The sequence below is a fragment of the Tachypleus tridentatus genome, chromosome 9 (assembly GCF_004210375.1).
Source record: "Tachypleus tridentatus isolate NWPU-2018 chromosome 9, ASM421037v1, whole genome shotgun sequence".
In the NCBI taxonomy this organism is placed as follows: Eukaryota; Metazoa; Arthropoda; class Merostomata; order Xiphosura; family Limulidae; genus Tachypleus; species Tachypleus tridentatus.
Window position 1 is genome coordinate 158,455,069 of NC_134833.1, and position 23,675 is coordinate 158,478,743.

At 34.4% G+C, this 23,675-nt stretch overlaps 1 protein-coding gene across 3 annotated transcripts in view; it reads left to right on the forward strand.

Annotated features, from left to right (window-relative positions):
* The first annotated feature begins 805 nt into the window (after positions 1-805).
* The window catches only part of LOC143226781 (muscarinic acetylcholine receptor DM1-like), a 37,405-nt gene continuing 14,535 nt past the window's right edge, over positions 806-23,675 (forward strand). The window contains exons 1-3 of one of the 3 annotated variants that reach the window (XM_076458188.1): positions 807-1,205; positions 8,448-8,878; positions 10,850-10,993. The gene's annotated coding sequence lies outside the window, so the exon portion shown is untranslated. Of the gene's footprint in view, positions 1,206-8,447; positions 8,879-10,849; positions 10,994-23,675 lie in introns of all 3 variants that reach the window. The other 2 variants (XM_076458190.1, XM_076458191.1) reach the window with 2 other exon arrangements.

The window sequence follows — 23,675 nt, forward strand, 5'->3', positions numbered from 1 at the left end:
TGCTGACTGCAAGCATCGAAATCAGGTTTCTAATGTTGGAAGTCCGTAAACATAGCACCGTGCCACTGGGAGGCAACAGCAAACAGAGGTGTCGCTTGGCGCTTAAAAGATTTCTGGGCAAGTAGAATCGGGGCACGAGCTCCATGTGCCATTGTTAAGCGATGTCTCCTGCTTTTTACACTCGTATATTAACAGCAGTCCTTACAACCTAGATATATTCATATCATATGATAGAGAACGAAGTATTTTCCTTTAAGTTCTCTGACTATTTGAAATGTTAATTGTTTTTGTTAAAAGTGAACCGTGAAGTTACTTATTAGTTCAGACTAGCTCCTGGGGTCAAGGACGCTAAATGAAAACAAATATAATACATTTTATCTCGGTAAGGTTGCCCATAGAAAGAAGAAATAGTACCTATCATTGGTACCACTGACGTGACATGAGTTGTTGTTGTTTGTTTTAGGTGTTTTATGCCATCTAGACGAACACTGGAATTGATAAATCATTTGTGAAACATTTCTTTAAACTTGTTCAGGTGTTCACACTGATAGCGAGATACACATCATAATATCTGTCTTAAGCTCTCGTGAACGGTACAAGTCCGAACGTGAGTCTAACACGTGTTCAGTTGATGCATGTATCATTAATTAAAGGTAATCGTACGTGAATAAAACAACGTTGCTCGACTCCTCATATAAGATGTACCCACGTAATGACGGTTTTTTCTTCTTCTTTCGCATTAATTCGTGGATACAAAAATGGGTGGGAAACAATATACCACGTGACCGTCACGTCACTTGAAGTGTTCCTCGCTTCTACACATCACTACACCGCGATACTTTCTCACAAAGTGCGTGAGGCCAATACCGAAGTTAGGGCTGCTGTTTCTAGCTGCTTTTTCGGTTCGCTTAAATCCGCCACGTCAGATGAACTCTTCCCAGAAAGAGACAAATCTGGCACATTAATTGTGTGTTTACCTCCCGAGGCAAGTCCTAATGTAAGTAGAGAAAGTGGGTTACAAATGGCCAGAGATTAATTCTTTTTGGTACCCCACGAAAGCTAAAGATGTCAGGCACTGGCCTTGTTATCCACCGTGAGGAAAATGTACCGGGTGCTGTTTCTCCTGTTTAACTGGATGGAAGTTAAGATTTGTAACCGAACTTTCATTTTCAGCCGAGGAAGTTGGAATCATTCGAAGATAGGAGGTAAGAAAATTTTATTCAAGCTTTTAAAGTAATCGAGACTGATTTTTAACAATCAAGGTATACCACCAGGTGTCGTATTTATTAGGAAATACTACGATGTAGGTTAAATTTAAACAAAATAAAATATGACTTTGTTTTTCTTTAAAATCAACTAATATTTCACTTTCTTTTACTAGACTGATTTTTAATATATTTTCTCTTATTGGTGTTGACGTTATTTATAGGCCTGCAAAAAGCCTAAAACAACTAACTGGATGAACAGTTTTTCTTTATTGAATGGTATTTGTTTAGGGCTAACAGCTACTTACCTACCTGTAGAACGTCTCTCAATATACGGTGTAGAACACTTTCTCTGATGACTGTTACATCACGTCACAATAAAACAGATAGGCAAACAAGAAATTGTAGGAATCCCATTTTAGACCTGTAATAAACGGGTGAGGAATCGAGTGGCCTATATGTTATTAGTCTTAGTGTTAAGTAAGTCATGCACGTGTTATTCTTGGGTTTATGGCTAGTATTGTTCACTTTTACTGTTTACCCGTTATGTATAACGTTTTCGGGTAGGATCGACCTAATGGCAGGTCAGTTTTCTCTTGAACTTCTTACGGCTAGAACTGATTGAACGACAGCTAGTTCAGTCGTGCAGTTATTTTAGAACTGACAGAACAATAAATATCTCCCTCCTACAGCCGATCTTTGCTAGAACTTAGAGTGAAACCATTATATGACTTAGAAACAAACACGAAAGCAAGTTTCGTTGAAATTAACCACAAAGTTACACAATGGGTTATCTGTGCTCTGCCCACGACGGGTATCGAAACTCAGTTTCTGATGGGGTGAGTACTTAGACATATCGTTGTGCCACTGGGGGCATCTAAAGCAACCTGAAACCAGTGTTTCACGTGCTATTGCTACAGATGTAAATAAATTTCACGTGCTCTTCCTGCAGATATGAATAAGTTTCGCATGGTATTCCTTCAGATGTTAATAAGTTTCATATGGTCTTCCTGCAGATATTAATAAGTTTCACACGGTATTTCGACAGATATTAATAAATTTCACACGGTATTTCTACAGATATTAATAAGTTTCACGTGGTATTTCTACAGATATTAATAAGTTTCACATGGTATTTCTACAGATATTAATAAGTTTCACATGGTCTTCCTGCAGATATTAATAAGTTTCACACGGTATTTCGACAGATATTAATACATTTCACATGGCCTTCCTGCAGATATTAATAAGTTTCACACGGTATTTCTACAGATATTAATAAGTTTCACATGGTATTTCTACAGATATTAATAAGTTTCACATGGTCTTCCTGCAGATATTAATAAGTTTCACATGGTCTTCCTGCAGATATTAATATGTTTCAGAAGGTATTTCTCCATATGTTAATGAGTTTCACATGGCTGTGTTAAGTGGGAAACTAAGGCCGAACGTTTTTTAAAGAAGATTCGAGTTTCTTAGTTATGGTTGTGTGAAGACGTGTGTGTGTGGGGAGTGTGTAGGTTCGTACCCCCTCTCTCATCACCCCCTTATTCCACTTTTACGAGCCAGCGATCGTGGTCTCTCTGTCTGATCTGAGACTGTGGTCTCTCTGTCTGATCTGAGACTGCGGTCTCTCTGTCTGATCTGAGACTGCGGTCTCTCTGTCTGATCTGAGACTGTGGTCTCTCTGTCTGATCTGAGACTGTGGTCTCTCTGTCTGATCTGAGACTGCGGTCTCTCTGTCTGATCTAAGACTGTGGTCTCTCTGTCTGATCTGAGACTGTGGTCTCTCTGTCTGATCTGAGACTGTGGTCTCTCTGTCTGATCTGAGACTGCGGTCTCTCTGTCTGATCTGAGACTGTGGTCTCTCTGTCTGATCTGAGACTGCGGTCTTCCTGAAAACTCGTTATTCACTGCTGATGTACCCGCCCTCTGTTTACTTTGTACAGTATCTTCACAATGTTAGTAATGAACCAAGAAAACAAACTCATTATAATGTATGGGTTACAATAACCATAACAATGAAAAGAAACAGAGGTAAATGGACAAAAAGACAGATCGATGGATGAGTGGGTGTATGCATAGATCAATATAAAGATGAACAGATATTTAAGACTGGAGTGAGAAATCTCTTCTTTCATGTATTAGTTTCTGTCTTGGAGTAGAGCGACTAAAAGGTGACTCGTTTTTGTTTCAACACATGGCACTTAGTTACTTCAAAACCCCGGATTTCCGTTGCTTGCTTATACAACCAGCCTCTTAGGAACTTCCCATGATTTAGTACCATTTGAGAAATGGACATCGTGTTCCCCGCTGCCTGTGAAGCATGTGGTTCGAAAAGACTAGTGCTTGCTCTAACAAAATGCAAACCTTGTAATACGTGCTCGGTGTGTGCATTCATTCGAGGAAGTTTTAATTATAGAATAAGTATAAAGAAATGGTATTATATGAAAAAAGTGAGTCTCCTTAAATCAAACACGAGTAAAAACAATCTTTCTTTAAGACAGTTTTATTTTTATCGCAAGGTAGTGTAACTGAGTGTAGGAATGTAGAGGGCGTGCTTAGATGTTTGATTATATTTATTAATATAGTTATAAAGGTGTTCTTTTGTATTGGTTTATTTTGGGTTTGAGTTGTTGTATAAGTAAAGATTCTTTTTAATTTTGCGTTTGTTTATGTTTGTTTCTTTATTTAGTATTTGGGTGTTTTCTATGGTTATGTTGTATTTATTTGATTTACAGTGTTACACAACCACCTTCAAACATGTGGTCAGCTGTCGGTCAGTTACCTCTTTCTTTCTTTGTGAACTTGACGATGACCGAAGCATGTCAAAACGATGTTCGCTCCTCTACATAAAAATTTTCTCAGTCCAAACCAGCCGGTTTTACACATACATGTTTCTCTACAAGTGGGTTTTCTCGTCATTACTGATTAGTAGTGGGTCTTTGCAACGGATTATATTGTGACGTGATGAGTGCAGTCAATTCAACGAAGGCTAAGGGAAAACTATAAATATTTGTGTAATTAGGACTGAATTTTAGTTTTTCTGTGCGTATTTTAATTTTCTAGGTGGTCTGTCTAGATGCACCAAAAAGACCCTTGTGGTCCTTAATGTTACACGTGAAACAACGGCTCAACCTGGTGGTTAAAATGTTAAACGATCAATGTTTATTGTTTTCCTTTCTATTCCTAATTCTACGTAGGCGAACAATTGCAACAATCATGACAGTTGAATTCACCAAGTTTCGTAGTACAAACAGATATGTGAAGTGTAAATATACACATCCGAATGGAATACAGATAAAGAGATGGAGAGATTTTAGAAGTCTGTCCGGAGAAAAAAATCTGAAATAAAAACAAACTAGTAAGGGATCTAATATTGTATTGAAGAGAAACTACGTAATGAAACTTAAAAGAAATTTCAAAGTTTATCTAGGTAGAAACACATTTAAACATCTAACTTAAACAACAAAACACAAACCGAAACGTACGGAGAATTTCCCGAAGGAATATCTCCAAATAATTAAAGAGAAACAACCCAACTTAACAGACTTCCCAGATATGTCTATCCTACTGTGAAAAGTGATTGAAATAATTGAATATTAAGTAATGGAAAGAAGTATCTAACTTGTTGGACATTTCACGGAATATCCACGAAAAAATATTTTCAAGTAATGAAATATGCCTAACAAAATTAAACATCAATTAGATTTCGAATAAACACTTTTAAATAATTAAACATAAACTGAATAATGAGATAAAGTTGAAATAGCAGGGAAGTTCAGTCCTAGCAAGAATGGTTTAGTTTGTTTTGAATTTCGCGCAAGCTACTCAAGGGTTAGCCGTCCCTAATTTAGCAGTGTAAGACTAGAGGGAAGGCAGCTAGTCATCATCACCCACCACAGACTCTTGGGCTACTCTTTTACCAACGAATAGTGGGATTGACTGTAACATGATAATGGCCCCACGGCTGAAAGGGCGAGCATATTTGGTGTGACGGATGACTGATCGAGAAGAAACGTTTTCAAATAATTTAAAAAAAATGAAATAATTCCAGGAATTTAATATACTATTACTAACCAAAATATTTCACACAATTAGATGTAGAATTTGTAAAAAAACTGAATCAAACTTACAAAGGATATCAAAGTCTATCAAAGAGGTTAAAAAACGTAATTAAAAATAAATTTCATAATGAGAAACGAAAGAAATACAATTAGCAAAGAAACTTGCTAATTGCTGTTCCAGAATGTTCCAAAGATCGTTCTTTTGAGAAACACTTTGTTTAAGATTGTAAAACGCATATTAAACTTGCAATGAAATTTGGTCAATCTCGAAAAACAACAGAAAAAAAACCCCACAAAGAATTCTAACTTTTATAGAATTTCACATTTCCAAGTTATGAAACATACACAATGTAAGGACATACATCTTATGGACCATCCGGAAACATTCTCTAGCAAATAAAAATACACTTAAAAATAACACACAAATCGCATTTTCCAGTGTGTATTGGAAGAAAACAGTCTTGTTGTTATACAAGCATTACATAATGAAACAAAAATCCAACTGGAAGACAGTTTGATAGTTTATAACCAGGAAAAATTCAATAGGTTGAGAAAAATCCAGATGACGAGACATGAATGAAAGAGATTTCATTCTGCTTCTAAGAATAAATATTTTTAAACAGTTAAACACAAGTCAAATTTATTGAAAATTCCACATTCGATCCAGTCTCGGTGATATTTTTGAGGATTGTATGGATCGGTTTATGTGAGGATTAAAACACAAACACACTGACTGTACAAGGACGCCTTTCGAACCATCAGAAAAGTACAGTCAGCTAGTTTCTATTATTCACTAGTCATCAAAGATGTACAGTCGTTTAGTTTTCATTCGAGATATACAGTCATCTTGTTGAAAAGATTCATTTGTCATAAGAAATGTACAAACGTCTAGTTTCAAAAGTTAACTCTAAGAGGTACAGTAATCTATTTGCCAACTACGACCAGTCAGAGAGATACAGTTATCTAGTTGCCAACAGCGACCAGTCAGAGAGATACAGTTATCTAGTTGCCAACATCGACCAGTCAGAGAGATAGAGCTATCTAGTTGCCAACAGCGACCAGTCAAAAGATACAGTTATGTAATTGCCAACAGCGACCAGTCAGAGAGATAGAGCTATCTAGTTGCAAACAGCGACCAGTCAGAGAGATACAATTATCTAGTTGCCAACAGCGACCAGTCAGAGAGATACAGTAATCTATTTGCCAACTACGACCAGTCAGAGAGATACAGTTATCTAGTTGCCAAGAACGACCAGTGAAAAAGATACAGTCATCTAGTTGCCAACATCGACCAGTCAGAGAGATACAGTTGTCTAGTTGTCAACAGCGACCAGTCAGAGAGATACAGTTATCTAGTTGTCAACAGCGACCAGTCAGAGAGATACAGTTATCTAGTTGTCAACAGCGACCAGTCAGAGAGATACAGTTATCTAGTTGCCAACAGCGACCAGTCAAAAAAATACAGTTATGTAGTTGCCAACAGCGACCAGTCAAAAAGATACAGTTATCTAGTTGCCAACAGCGACCAGTCAAAAAGATACAGTTATCTAGTTGCCAACAGCGACCAGTCAAAAAGATACAGTTATCTAGTTGCCAACAGCGACCAGTCAGAGAGATACAGTTATTGATAAATCGAATGGTGTCAGCCATCGATGCCATTTTCAGTGTAACGTGAAGAGAAAGTAATTTTTGGCGCCAACAGAAGAATTGTTTTTTCTTCTATTGGTAGCGCTCTTATCAGACATATTTCTATATAGCACAAATAACTTGCTTAATTTACTTGACAAAAAGGGGAAAAGTTCCGTACGATTTGAAAGGAGGAACTTTGTTTACATTTGGAGATGTCTGGGGAGTCAATATTTTCCAAAGTAGCGACACATGAAATTCGTCGAGAATTTCACATACTTTGTTTTTTGTCGCATAAAGTGCGTGTTTTACTTCTCATTTAAATTTCTCTTAAGTAAGTTAATGAAGTCATAAATAACAGATGCGATCTTTATCAGCTTAGTCATTAACCATACAAATTGAAATGTTTTTACTTAGTTTTGTTCTAGTCCTACGATGAACCACTGTGAAATTTATTGTGTACCATATTCGATGACTTCAGTTTTATTATAGTATCTGGATGTGTCCATGACGGATTGTGTTTCGTTTGGTGACTTTAGTTTTATTATAGTATCTGGATGTGTCCACGACGGATTGTATTACGTTTGGTGACTTTAGTTTTATTATAGTATCTGGATGTGTCCACGACGGATTGTATTACGTTTGGTGACTTTAGTTTTATTATAGTATCTGGATGTGTCCATGACGGATTGTGTGACGTTTGGTGACTTTAGTTTTATTATAGTACCTGGATGTGTCCACGACGGATTGTATTACGTTTGGTGACTTTAGTTTTATTATAGTATCTGGATGTGTCCACGACGGATTGTGTGTCGTTTGGTGACTTTAGTTTTATTATAGTATCTGGATGTGTCCACGACGGATTGTGTGACGTTTGGTGACTTTAGTTTTATTATAGTATCTGGATGTGTCCACGACGGATTATGTGTCGTTTGGTGACTTTAGTTTTGTTATAGTATCTGGGTGTATCCATGACGGATTGTGTGACGTTTGGTGACTTTAGTTTTATTATAGTATCTGGATGTGTCCACGACGGATTGTGTGTCGTTTGGTGACTTTAGTATTGTTATAGTATCTGGATGTATCCATGACGGATTGTGTGACGTTTGGTGACTTTAGTTTTATTATAGTATCCGGATGTGTCCATGACGGATTGTGTGTCGTTTGGTGACTTTACTTTATTTGTAGTATCTGGATTAGTCCATGATGGATTGTGTGACGTTTGGTGACTTTAATTTATTTGTAGTATCTGGATGTGTCCACGACGGATTGTGTGTCATATTAAGTAACTCTTGTTTCATCGTGTGTTCTTTAGACACTATTCAGGAAGACTAAAAATTGTCACTTCATGAAACTGAAATTAGATACAATAAATAATATCATAATTAATTTTCGGTTATCAACCTTTTAACATCTTATATCAACTTTGATAAGAGAAATAATTTGGGATATTTATTCCTGATTTCAAAAATAATTCGTTGAATAGCTTCATGTGGATTGCCCCTGTATTTTATATGGTTTGGAGGTGACTGTTCGTGTCATCTGTCAGGTTTGGAGAAGACAACCTTTTCTTCTGTCTGGTTTGGAGAAGACAACCTTTTCTTCTGTCTGGTTTGGAGAAGACAACCCTTCCTTCTGCCTGGTTTGGAGAAGACAACCCTTCCTTCTGCCTGGTTTGGAGAAAACAACCCTTCCTTTTGCTTGGTTTGGAGAAGACAACCCTTCCTTCTGTCTGGTTTGGAGAAGACAACCCTTCCTTCTGCCTGGTTTGGAGAAGACAACCCTTCCTTCTGTCTGGTTTGGAGAAGACAACCCTTCCTTCTGTCCGGTTTGGACACGACAACCCTTCCTTCTGCCTAATTTGGAGAAGACAACCCTTCCTTCTGCCTGGTTTGGACATAACATTTCAAGTTATGTGCTGAACCTTCAACAGGCCAGAACTCAGAACAGATATCTAGAGCTCTTCAAGTCAAACAGAAGGTAATCATAGCCCACATGAAACTATTCAAGTTGATAACACACTACCTAAAATGTTTCTGTAATGAACTTAGTAAAGGCAAAGATGAAACGAACAGACTTAACAAATGTTAATATAAATGCCAGACATTCGTTTCAATCTTTTTTTCTTGTCATTGCTGTGAAAACTAGTTTGTTGCTCCTGGCAACTTGTATAAAATAAGGGATTATTGTTAATTTGGTCCTCATGGCTGATTAATCATTCTTTGTAACTGTCTAATTAATATAGTTGTTTTCACTATATGTGGTAATTGATATAAATATATGAAATTTTATGAATAAATATCTTAAAAATCGACATTAATTCCTTCACAAAAGACATCCATCAGTAACATAATATACAAACAGAATGTTCTTATTAACTGCTGAATGTTATGACACTGTTACATCTGTATCGAACATGGGCTCTTTACAAAACTTGCTTGCTTCATTCAACTTATGGTCTGATGTTTCACATCAAATGGTTATAAGCTTGCAGACTTACGGCTGAGCCACAGCGGAGCCAATGTTTATTACTTCTACGACAGTATTTGGCCTGACCTATATTTTACACCATCAAGTCCTACAATTTCTAGTCTGAATTATATTCCATATTAGATTTTTTACTTCAAATCCAACATTTTCTGGACTTATTTATGTTTCATTCCAGATGTTTACATTATGTTCTACAGTGTCTAGCTTGACTGATATTTCACACCAGCTTTTAAATTCAAGTCTTACAATTTTTGGCGTGACTTACATTTCGTACCAGTTATTCACATCAAGTCCTATGATTTCTAATCTGACCTGATCTGTACCAGATATTTTTATCACGTCCTACAATTTTTGGCGCGACTTATATATCACACAAAATGTTCATCTCAAGTTCTACACGTTTTATCTTGACTTGGATTTCACACCATTCATATCAAGTCCTTCACATTTTAGTTTGATTTGTGTTTCTAATCATCTCGTGATTTGAAATCTTCCATATTTTTGTCTACCAAAGTAACTCTAGAACAAAGTATTTATATTGCTGAAGTCTATGTATGAACTTTGTTTTGTTTTGAATTTCGCACAAAGCTACTCGAGGGCTATCTGCGCTAGCCGTCCCTAATTTAGCAGTATAAGACTAGAGGGAAGGCAGCTAATCATCACCACCCACCGCCAACTCTTGGGCTACACTTTTACCAACGAATAGTGGGATTGACAATCACATTATAACGCCCCCACGGCTGAAAGGGCGAGCATGTTTGGTGTGACAAGGATTCGAACCCACGATCCTCGGATTATAACCACCTGGCCATGCCGGGCCACTATATATGAGAAACTACTTAGGTAAAACTTTATGCTTGTACCAAGCGTGGCCTACTGATTAGCGTGCCCGTACATTCAACGATTCTGGTTCGCGTTCCATTCCTACCCAAATTGAGCTCGCAGTTAGTGGTCGCGACCGTTAAATCTCACTTTGAGAACAGAGTTGGCGGTGGGTGTTGTTGAGTGTCAACCTTCTATATAATATGAGGCACACTTTTCTGGCTGACTTAGGAGCAGGAGAGAGTGACAAAATGTTAATCACAGTGATATTTCGATAGGAGAACCACAATAAACGTTCAGTTCACGACAAAATTCCAGGTAGAAAACCTGAAATAGCTTTTTTTTATATTTCTAATAACGATGATAAGAGAAAAACTTTTCTCCAACCAAGTAGAAATTTATTGTTTGCGTATATTGATAACTAGGTGGCGTGACGGACTATTTCTTGGATAACAGTCACAACAAAAAAAAACTACAACAAAACTGTCAAATTTTCTACGTATAATTTTACTGAAGATAGCTCCGAACCCACTACGAGGGTGAAGTGAAGTGACTGATTATTTATTTTTATCTAACAAAGAGATTATTCTGTTGACTAAATGGCTTCTTCTACTAATAATAACTCGTTATCTCATTAAGATAATTCCTATCTGAGGTACTTGTCAGCTCGGCTCACCTGAGATCAGACAACAAGGACTTTTAACTTACATCTCCTACGTTTTTTCAATACACGAAACGTTCAGGTCTCTGTAGATTGTTTCCCCTAATATATCATGTCAAGAGGTAAGTCTTACCTAAGTACAACTTCTCGTTTTAATGTTATGTACTCATAGATTTATTTTTGTTTCATTTCGAGTCAAGGATAAGAACTTACAATACAACAACAATTTTTTTTATCTAATCTCTTGTAAAAACATGTTTTGATTAAGAAATCACAGCAGTCCTGGCCTGGTGCACTTAAACATTGGTTGGGAGAGCACCTTATACTTGATGAAAGTTTTAGCTACAAGTTTCAGTTCATGTGAACATATGAGCCCCACACATCCACACTTTTGTTAGCTTCCCTACTCCCTTGATTACGAATATCTTATTGATCGGTTTCGTTGAAACTAGTTTTAAATGGATTATAGTAAAGTGGATAAAAGGTAAAACAAGAAAAAGTATATTTTTCAAAACTTATCTGTGACGTCCATCTATCTGCAAAGTTTGAATTTTATAGTTTTACCCAAAAATTCACGTTTCGGTCGAACGTTTGGTTATACACTAAATCATTCTGAAGCGTTTTGGAACTTTGAACAAAATAACTTATATTAGTTAATGTATAATATATCCCGCAGTGGCACAGCGGTATGCCTGCGACTCCCACCCCTAGAAACCGGGCTTCGATACCCATAATGAGCAGAGCACAGATAATCCGTTTGCGTAATTTTTCGTCAATTCCAAACGAACAAATGAAAATAATTAATTAGATCAAGTGAACTAGAGGTAAATCTTATATAACGTTGCCAAGTACCGTCGTCAGAATTTTTAATCTTCTTGAACAATAACAGAGGCCTATAAATGTAAACTACGTTAAAGTTATTTTGAGTTTAATAACATGTTTTTCATAATTCAGCTACGCAGATCTCGATAATAATATATTTTTCTATTACATAAGTTTTTTTTGTTTTGTTTTTTACAAATTGGAAAGAAGTAGAACCCTTACTTATATCAAATAATTATTTCCTTTACTACAATGAACGTTTTAATAATATATCTGTTATGTTTGGGTTTTGAAACGATCAATATGATTCTCATAGTGCGATCGGTCTAAAGAAATCTTTAGCCAGTGGTTATCAACATAAAAAAAGTTACCCGATTTGAATGAAAATGAATCACTTATGACGTTTTGTGAAAACTGTACGTCATAAAGAAAAATGGATATTATTTTCGGATTCAACGTACAAGAATTGCTGTAGGATATGTCAAAATGTCGTGACAATAAAACCATCGGAGACATGTGTTATTGAATTATTCGGGTAATAAATGGTATATAGCATAATACCGTGTTTTTCCGAAAATAAGACAGGGCTTATATTAATTTTTACTCCAAAATATGACACTAGGGCTTATTTTCGGGGGATGTCTTATTTTGATATATTAAAAAAATGAAGTTACAAAGTAAAACTATTAAACTAACCATTTAAAATAAACTATTATTAAACTATTAAACTAACCGATTAATACTTAAACAAACTAATTAACTAACTATTAAACTAATTAATAAATTAATTTTTTTTTAATTTCTTTCCTCTTCCTGCCACTCTTAACTAGGGCTTATTTTAAGGGTAGGGCTTGTATTAAAACTATCCCCAAAAATCACACTAGGTCTTATTTTATGGGTAGGTCTTATTATCGGAGAAACACGGTAATATATTTAAATATAGTTAGAGAGAATTTAATAATAATATATTTAAATATAGTTAGAGAGAATTTAATAATAACATATTTAAACATAGTTAGAGATAATTTAATAATAATATATTTAAATGTAGTTAGAGAGAATTTAATAATAATATATTTAAATATAGTTAGAGAGAATTTAATAATAATATATCTAAATATAGTTAGAAATAATTTAATAATAATATATTTAAATATAGTTAGAGAGAATTTAATAATAATATATCTAAATATAGTTAGAAATAATTTAATAATAATATATTTAAATATAGCTAGAGAGAATTTAATAATAATATATCTAAATATAGTTAGAGATAATTTGATTTTTTATTTCATTTTTATTTATTTTCTTCTTCTTTACTTTGAAGAGCAGTCACCTTCCCACCAATGTCTGCAGGCAGTGAAGGGTGATATAGTTGTGGACTTGAGCACCTACATCTCGCTCTCCTAATTTATATTTCTATTATTTTAATTTCTATTGCTATTACCTTAATTTACCCCGTTCTTTTATTTCTTTATGCGAGACTGGCGAACGGAGGTTAAGACTGATAGATGGTGTATCCCCACCACAATGTGGATCCTATTTTTTCAGCCATCTCCAAATCCCAGGGTACATTTTATATCCCACCTTATATCTTGTACCTTGGGATTTTTTCAATTGGTGCAGCATTTTTTATTATTGTTTCGGCATGTTTTATTTATAACAAACTAGTTAGAGAGATCCTATAGCATCTTTTAGTAAGTCTAGATTCTGTAGAACAAACTACAAGTTACATTCTATTTCATATGGTAACTTTTAAAGTTAGAGACGACTAGGTTATTGTACAATTTTAGATGCAACTTCGAAAAAAAATTTAAAAAGTAGAATATAGTTAAAATACGAAACTTAGCATGTCATGATACTAGTGTATTTCGAACAAATTAATAGATTAGTTTTGTTATATCGACAGCCAGTCAATATTGGTGTTTCATAGCTTCAGCTCATACGTCTCTAATGTTTCTTTAACTTGGTTCTACACAAATATTTGTTTACAAGATTTCTATTTCTCCAAACGTTATAAATATTTATCCATTTTCGAAAATATGACTTCCCAGTCATACCATTAACACAAGACTATAACACAAATTTTCTTAGAATGTATGTTGGATGAAACGAATCTAGGTTACTGGTAAAATCGCGGGTGAACTTGTTGGGTTTAATTCTTCGAAGAAAATGGCGATCAGACAAGACGAATTGATGTTTGTACAAACGAAGATAGAGCAGAAGACTGAAACGTTTATCCAATATCAGTATCTATATTTCATGATTACAACTTTTGGTTTGTCAAAATTCTATAATACACACTCATTATTTTTATAAAATGTAAAACAACATTTCACTAGAGAATTGATACATTTGAAGACAAAATGGTTTGTCTTTACTATAAAATAAAACTGGAACAATTGGTGGAAAAGAAAGATAAAGTGTGATTCATGTTCAACACAGAACTTTGTACAATAGAGAGTTAGGTTTGTGGACAACTGAAGCTGAATAAAACATGAATGGGGACACATGGATAGATATTGTAACTCTTTGATTCATCTATATATATGGAAACCCAGTAAACATACATTGTAACTCTTTAATTCATATATATATATGGAAACACAATGGACTTACATTGTAACACTCTGATTGATATATACATATAGAAATCCAGTGGACTAACATAACTCTAACTCTTTGATTCATATATATATATATGGAAACCCAGTGGATAATAGATTATAACTCTTTTATCCATATAAATATATGAAAATCCCTACTTTCAAGCAAAGCCTAGTTTATATCTACTCCAATATTGAACAAGTATTACAAATGTAATACGTTCTAGCAAAGCCTAGTCTAGATATATTCCAGTAGATAATTTAAGTAATTGACGTGTAAAGAGACATTGTACACGTGTATATCTAACTTATGTAGTTGATGTGTAAACAGCCACTTAAGTATGTATGTGTATCTAGCTTAAGTTGTTGATGTGTAAACAACTACCCTATCAAACTAAATACGTTCCTTTTGTAAAACATTACGCTGCACAACAAGTAAGTTAAGAAACCATTTTTTTTATTACGTACACTCTTTCGTGATAGGCTGAATCTTTAAAATTGTGGTTCTGATACGAAGTACAAGAGAAACTTTGATCCGGAAACCATTAGCTTCATGTTTGTAGCCATGGAATGATAGGATTCCATATATTATCACAAATAAACACTGGGCCCGAGGTTATTTGAATAGAGAGAATTTTATCGATTTTCTACATGTCACTAAAAACATTTTCTTACAAATATGAAAAATAATTGTTGGTTTTATCCTTGAACTGTAATTCGTTATACATTAAATTTCATGTATTAATTAATCTATTACATAAGATGTTATACATTGATCGTGTTTAATCTTAGTTTAAAATTTGAATTATTATAGTAATACTAAACATTATTTATATATGTCGCCATGTTTCTGTATTCCCTTATGTATGCATCTCCTCGTATTTCTATGGTTACTTGTATATATCCCCATGTTTCTATGATTACTGATGCATGCCTCCGTGTTTTGTAATTTCCTCACGTTTTTTGTTTATATATATATATATATATATATATATCCTCATGATTTATGTTGATTCATATATGCCGCTATATTTCTGTAACTACTCATACATGCTCCCATGTTTTTATGTTTATTTATATATGCCCTTGTATTTCTGCGATTACTTACATATGTCACTATGTTTCTGTTCTTATTTATATATTTTCCCGTCGAGGGCTCGAATCCCCGTCGCACCAAACATGCTCGCCTTTTCAGCCGTGGGGGCGTTATAATGTGACGGTCAATCTCACCATTCGTTGGCAAACGAGTAGCCCAAAAGTTGGCGGTAGGTGGCGATGACTAGCTGCCTACCCTCTAGTCTTACACTGCAAAATTAGGGACGGCTAGCGCAGATAGCCCTCGTGTAGCTTTGCGCGAAATTCAAAAGAAATCATGCTTAGTTTTGGTTTGGTTTGTAATACTTTCGAGATGTTAAAGTATTACTTGTGTAAAAGTTAAAGCTAAAATTACAGCTTAAAAAAATTGGTCACATAAGTTCGAATATCACGCGAGTGCACACGTTATGTGTTTCTGTGTTTACCCATGTACACATTCCTCGTGCTTTTATGTTTACGGTATAATTTTATTTCTCCACACAGTTCTAGATAAAATGATTTAGAATTTTGTATGTAGGCTTCTGTTCCCCAAATAATGTAATTACGAGGACGTAATTCTGCAAATTATTGAAAAGGCCCAATAAATGGAGACCCAATTTGGGTTTTGAGAGCTGTCGAGCTTGTCTGAATCGATTTAAATTTTTAAGGCTGGTATTAATATGTCGTTTAAAACTGTGGTGCATACGTAAAGTTCTAGACTTAGAAATTTTTATTGGAGTGTAGCCTCCTGTACCAGAATCTAGGGAACTTTCAAGACGGTTCCCAGATTTAGATTGAAAAACAGAAGACATTTAAGAAAAGTAATCGTATTGGGTCTCCAAATGCCTCCCGCTAGTACAGCGGTATATCTCCGGATTTACAACGCTAAAATCAGGGGTTCGATTCCACTTGGTGGGCTGAGTAGATAGCCCTTTGTGGCTTTGCTATAAGAAAAACACACAAAAACACACAGTCTCCAAATGGACGATCGTGAAAACTTTCGGGGCTCTCAAATACATGAACAGACATTATATATATATTTATTTTGGTTTTGCCTTCTTGTAATTTAATTCTCTCACAATAATAAAACAACAACTAAATTTAATGGTTTAGTTTGTTTTGAAATTCACGTAAAGCTACACGAGGGCTACCCGCGCTCCAGCTAGGCGTAATTTAGCAGTGTCAGAATAAAGAGAAAGCAGCTAGTAACATCACCCACCGCCAGTGAATAGTGCGATTGGCTGAACATTTTAACGCCCCTACGGCTGAAATGACGAGCATGTTCTAATATAAATTATTATTTGAAAATACCTATAACTATATAAGTATTGCTCTCGGTAACTATAAATTTGTTTTACTTATATTTTTGTTTGTTTGTTTGTGTGTTTAGTGTAAAGCTACCTGTTACCTGCCAATCACACATATCTAACACCGAATTTTAGCGCTGTGTTCTCACATATTTATCGGTGAGCCACATGCGGTGTGGACATGTGTGCTCTTCCCATCGCGGGTATCAAACCCTGAATTCAAGCGTTATAAGCCTACTGACTTTTCGCTGAGCTACTGGATGGTGAGGTCGAACATTTTTAAATTAATGTGTTTGGACTAGAAGTTTTCTTATCTTCGTTACTGTTGCTTGGGGTTCTCACAAATATAACAAAAAAGTAACTAAAGTAAGGACCTTGACTCACTAATCGACACCTTATTGGTCCTTTTATTACCACAACGGATGACGTCAGGGGTAATAGCACCCAACTGCATTGGGGATATCCCATCTATTAGACGAAAATCGAAACGTCGATGTCAGTGTAGCCACCTGCCATAGACAACAATAAAAAATAAATAAACATATGAAGCTGACTTCTTACTGCCTTTCACTGTCTATATCCAGTTGTGGATAAATTTCTAACAGTGGAAATGAAGCAACCGTAATACTATACTAATTACATTTACAACATACACCCATATGAAAATGTATTAAATAGAACTATAGGATACTGAATAGAACTAAAGTGAACTATAAGATATTGATAGAACTAAAAGGAACTATATGATATTAAATATAACTAAAGGGACCCATAAGATATTAAGTAGAACTTTTGGATATTGAATAGAACTTTCGTATATTAAACAGAGCTATGGAATATTAAATAGTACTATAGGATATTAAATAGAACTATAGGACATTAAACAGAACTATAGGATACTGAATAGAAATATAGGATATTAAATAGAACTATAAGTCTTTAAATAGAACTATAAAACATTAAATAGAACTATAAGACATTAAATAGAACTATAAGACATTAGATAGAACTATAAGACATTAAATAGAACTATAAGTCTTTAAAGAGAACTATAAAACATTAGATAGAACTATAAGACATTAAATAGAACTATAAGACATTAAATAGAACTATAAGACATTAAATAGAACTATAAAACATTAGATAGAACTATAAGACATTAAATAGAACTATAAGACATTAAATAGAACTATAAGATATTAAATAGAACTATAAGACATTAAATAGAACTATAAGATATTAGATAGAACTATAAGACATTAGATAGAACTATAAGACATTAAATAGAACTATAAGTCTTTAAATAGAACTATAAAACATTAGATAGAACTATAAGACATTAAATAGAACTATAAGACATTAAATAGAACTATAAAACATTAGATAGAACTATAAGACATTAAATAGAACTATAAGATATTAAATAGAACTATAAGATATTAGATAGAACTATAAGACATTAGATAGAACTATAAGACATTAAATAGAACTATAAGACATTAGATAGAACTATAAGACATCAAATAGAACTATAAGTCTTTAAATAGAACTATAAGATATTAAATAGAACTATAAACCCTACCTTAAAGTTCTTATTTAATTTTTATTCTCAAACAACGCTGTATCTTATGGTGGCACTATAACCTTATGAACATTAAAACCTTCAGTAAAGTGTCAAAAATCATTTTTAAACCTTTGGCGACTGTATTTGTTCAACTATCTTAGAGCTTAAATACAAGGTTATTACTTTTCTAATTGTTTCTAGAAAACGCATCGTTTACTCTGAACTAGCATAAAATATTGTTTATAAGAAAAGCACATTTTGATTCGAATTGTCTTAAAACAATTAATTAATTAATTACTTCTATTCGTTTTTTTATAAATTACTATCGGAGTGTATACAGAAGGAGTCTGCACTTTCAGAATTATTATTTATATGTTTTATTTTAGAGACTTTGATGTTTCAGAAGGTCTGGTGGTTTTTACTTAAAACTTGTTTGAAAGATAATATTATTCTTATTCGATTATTGTGCCACCTACCGTCCGAAATAATACTACAATTTTGTTTCAATTGGCGGGTATAATTTAAGAAACCCATAATTCACCATTCGATAGGTGGTTGTTCGTTTTTGAGGCTGTTACGTGTATTATAGCACAAACCTGTAATAGAACAGTTTGGGTTGGGAAAAGGCGTGATTTAGTAATTATGATATTGGACTGTGGTGTGAGAGTCAAAGCTTTGAGCCCCAATATGCTGCTGAATACACTTCGTATTTGCAGCCGTTGGAGCGGCATAACTGTGATAGCCAAAATTTCTGGTTGTTTAGCCAATGAGGTGCCGTTCTGGTTGAAGAAACAATCAAGCGTGACTTAGTTAGAGCTAATATATCACGTGGTATGATTTCATAAAATAGCTACTTGGACACTTAGTCACGTGCACTCTAGTAACATTTCACAACAAAACAACTTGAATTTGTACGAATTTGTCACATGTACCCTGGTAACATTTCACTAGGATTAGTACGAATTTGTCACTTGTACCCTGGTAACATTTCACTAGGATTAGTACGAATTTGTCACTTGTACCCTGGTAACATTTCACTAGGATTAGTACGAATTTGTCACTTGTACCCTGGTAACATTTCACAACATAACAATTTGGATTAACACGAATTTGTTACGTGCATCTAGGTAACATTTCACAACAAAGCAACTTGGAGTAGCACGAATTTGTCACGTATAATTGAGTGCGATTTTGTTAGTGTTTGTGTGTAGAATGACTAGAATGAAACGGAATTTCAGTTTAACAAAGTGGGTTTCAAACTCGGTTCCACTTCATCAACTGAAAGCTGTCGGTTGCAGAAAGGGCGTCTGTGAAAGAGCGAACTTTTCGCGATGCTCTGAGTAGATTTTCCTCGTTATGAATGTAAACATTGGTTAAGAAAAGAAGCACTTTGCTCAATGGATCCTGTCTGACGTCATCTTAAAACGAACTAAGTGCAGTTAGATATTTGGTTTTCATGTTATTCGATGTACGTTAAAGGAAAAGAAAAGTTCACCACATAAGAAGACCGTACATTCATAGAGTATCAATAACCAATATGCCATAATTACTACGTCAGATGGTGAAGGCGCTCAACTCGTAATCCGATGGTCGAGGGTTCGAATCCCCGTCACACCAAGCATGCTCTCTCTTTCAGCCGTGGGAGCATTATAACGTTACGATCAATCCCACTATTCGTAGGTGAAAGAGTAGCCAAAGAGTTGGCGGTGGGTGATGATTACTAGCTCCCTTCTCTCTATTCTTACTTTGCTAAACCAGGGACGTGTAGCAGAGGTAGCTTTGCTTGAAATTCAAAAATCAAACAAAGCCATAATTACCCTAACATACCCAACAAAGGAAACGGCTGGTACTTTTTAAATATTTATCTTACAAAGTTTTTCTACAAACCTTTCTACATATGTATGCTGCTTTATTATTCTACGTATAGTCTTGACGTTTGACCGGAGTTTTCTCCGGCATGATGGCATTATATATTTAACTATAGTATCGTTTCGTGATATACGAGGGCTGTTCAAAAAATACGCAGACTGACGTCATAAAACAAAATGTACTTTATTTAGAAGTTACAGGTCTGGGACCCCTTCAAAGTACTCTCCTCCCCAACGCACACATTTATCCCAACGGTGTTTCCACTTGTTGAAACAGTCCTGGTACGCTTCGTTTGTGATGTCCTCCAGCTCCTTCGTCGCATTTGCCTTAATCTCGGGAATCGTCTCAAATCTTTTTCCTTTCAAGGGTCTTTTGCGTTTGGGGAACAAGAAAAAATCGCAAGGAGCAAGGTCAGGTGAGTAGGGGGGTGGGGAAGAACAGTGATCGAGTGTTTGGCCAAAAACTCACGAGTTCTGAGGGCTGAATTTCGCAGCAACGCGGTGCATCTTCAATTTTTCGGTCAAAATCTCGTAACAAGATCCAACTGATATCCCACACTCTTCAGCAAGCTCCCTGACAGTCAGATGTCAATTTGCCCGCACCAGGGTGTTGATTTTGTCGACGTGTGGGTCGTCAGTTGACGTGGAAGGACGTCCAGGACGCTCATCATCTTCAATGGACTGCCGACCATCCTTAAAACGTTCATGCCACTTGAAACCTGCCGTACGCTTCATAGCAACATCAACGTAAGCCGTGTTAAGCATAGCAAAAGTTTCAGTCGCAGATTTTCCAAGTTTAACACAAAATTTCACAGCAAGTCGTTGCTCCTTCAGGTCATTCATTCTGAAATCCGCCAACCGAAAAAATCGAACTTCTCTTAAAACCGCGTAGCTAATACACAAATAAAGATATCTGCAATCGGGAAATGGCGTCGTAATCAGCTGATCTGTGCAAACCTAGCGACACCAAGCGGATTCCCCTGGAACCAACTGGAGCCGCGCAATTCAAACAGTCCGCGTATTTTTTGAACAGCCCTCGTATTTAAATATGATATTGTTTCATCATATATTTAACTGTTTAATGAGATATTTATATTGTTCCATCATGTGTTTATCTCCGAGATTATGTTTGTAAAAGAAACTCTTATTTAACAACGTTTAATATTACCTTCTGTTACACAATCTAATGAGAATAATTTTAGGATAAGAAGCAAGGTATTCTAACACTTTCTACATGTGAAACAAACAGATATGTAATATAATTATATAGAAACAGCAAATTTAACTTAACAATAAATGAATTATATGCTAATATAATAGTGGAGCGAGATACGTATAATAACAGTAGAGAAATTATATGTGAAAAATAACAATAACTGTGATGTAATCCAACAGAAGTGGCATAACAATATCGGAATCACATGTGTAATGTAACAATATCGGAATCACATGTGTAATATAACAATAGAGGAATCACATGTGTAATGTAACAATATCGGAATCACATGTGTAATATAACAATAGAGGAATCACATGTGTAATGTAACAATAGAGGAATCACATGTGTAATATAACAATAGAGGAATCACATGTGTAATATAACAATAGAGGAATCACATGTGTAATGTAACAATATCGGAATCACATGTGTAATGTAACAATAGAGGAATCACATGTGTAATATAACAATAGAGGAATCACATGTGTAATGTAACAATATCGGAATCACATGTGTAATATAACAATAGAGGAATCACATGTGTAATGTAACAATAGAGGAATCACATGTGTAATATAACAATAGAGGAATCACATGTGTAATGTAACAATAGAGGAATCACATGTGTAATATAACAATGGAGGAATCACATGTGTAATATAACAATAGAGGAATCACACGTGTAATGTAACAATAGAGGAATCACATGTGTAATATAACAATAGAGGAATCACATGTGTAATGTAACAATAGAGGAATCACATGTGTAATGTAACAATAGAGGAATCACATGTGTAATGTAACAATAGAGGAATGGAGAGTTTAACAAGACAGTAGAGATGGAATTTTTAATATAACAATAGAGGAACTGTCATGTGTAATGTAACAATAGAGGAACGGAGGGTAACATGAAATCGAGAGATGAAAGTTTTAATACGACAATATAGGAATAGTTAAACTAAAACGATGAATGAATGTCTTGTCGGACATGGAATACAAAAGTAACATTTTTCTAGTAACTAAATATTAATTACTAAAAGGTCATACGAGTCTGAGAAACTTTATAGAACGAAATGTCTTAACTTACTTTGGTATTTTTATTTCCTGCTTTTTTTAATACATTTAACAGATTCGTTAAAAGTCAGAATACAGAGGTGGCTAAAAGTTTTTGAAAGGTAAATAAACAGAATATAAACAAGAGAGAAAGAAGTGAAGAAAGGGTGATATTTGAGTAGATAACACTATGTAACAAAATTTTGATTTTTACTTAAATTAATATTTATATATACACTAGTAAATTACAAACCACAGACGCCGCCTTTCATATTTTACAATAAAATCAACTTTATGAAACCTTTAATATTTTCTAGATCTTTTTATCACTATTAATAAATGTATGCAAATCACACATGTTCTGGGTCTTCTGATCACTTATTATTAGATCTGTATCAATAACGTATATTCTGGATCTTCTGATCACAATTAATAGATGTATGTAAATAACGTATTTTCTGGATTTTATGAAAAACTTGTTGACAGATAGGGGAAAATTACGTTTGTTCTGAATCCTCTAATATTTTATTAATAGATTGTGTAAATAATATATGTTCTGGTTCTTCTGATGACTTTTTAATGTCAATAAATTACTTATTTTCTGGATCTTCTGATCATTTATTAATAGATTGTGTAAATAATATGTTTTCTCGATCTTTTGATCACTTAATAATAGATGTGTGTGAGTAACGTATGTTCTGAATCTTCTGATGACTTATTAAAACATGTGTATAAATGACGTATGTTCTTATCTTCTGAACACTACTAATAGACGTATGTGCATAACGTACGTCCTGGATCTTCTGATGACTATTAATAGATGTATGAAAATAATGTACGTTATGGATTTTCTGAAGACTTATTTATATTGGTAGATGTGTGTAAATAGCATGTGGTCTGGATCTTAAGATAATTTATTAATAGATTGTGTGAATAATATATGTTTTGGATCTTTGGATCACTTATTAATAGTGTGTAAATAACCAAGATTATGTATCTTCTGATCACTATAAATAGATGTATGTAAATCACGTATATTCTGAATGTTCTTATCACGTATTAATAGATGTGCGCAAAAAACGTATGTTCTGGATCTTTATAACATTTATTAATAGATTATGTAAATAACGTATGTTCTTGACCTTTTGATTAGTGTTGATAGACGTTTGTAAATAACGTTTGTTCTGGATCTTCAGATCACTATTAAGAGATGTGTGTAAATAACATATGTTTTGAATCTTCTGATGGCTATTAAAAGATATGTATGAATAACGTATGTTCTGAATCTTGT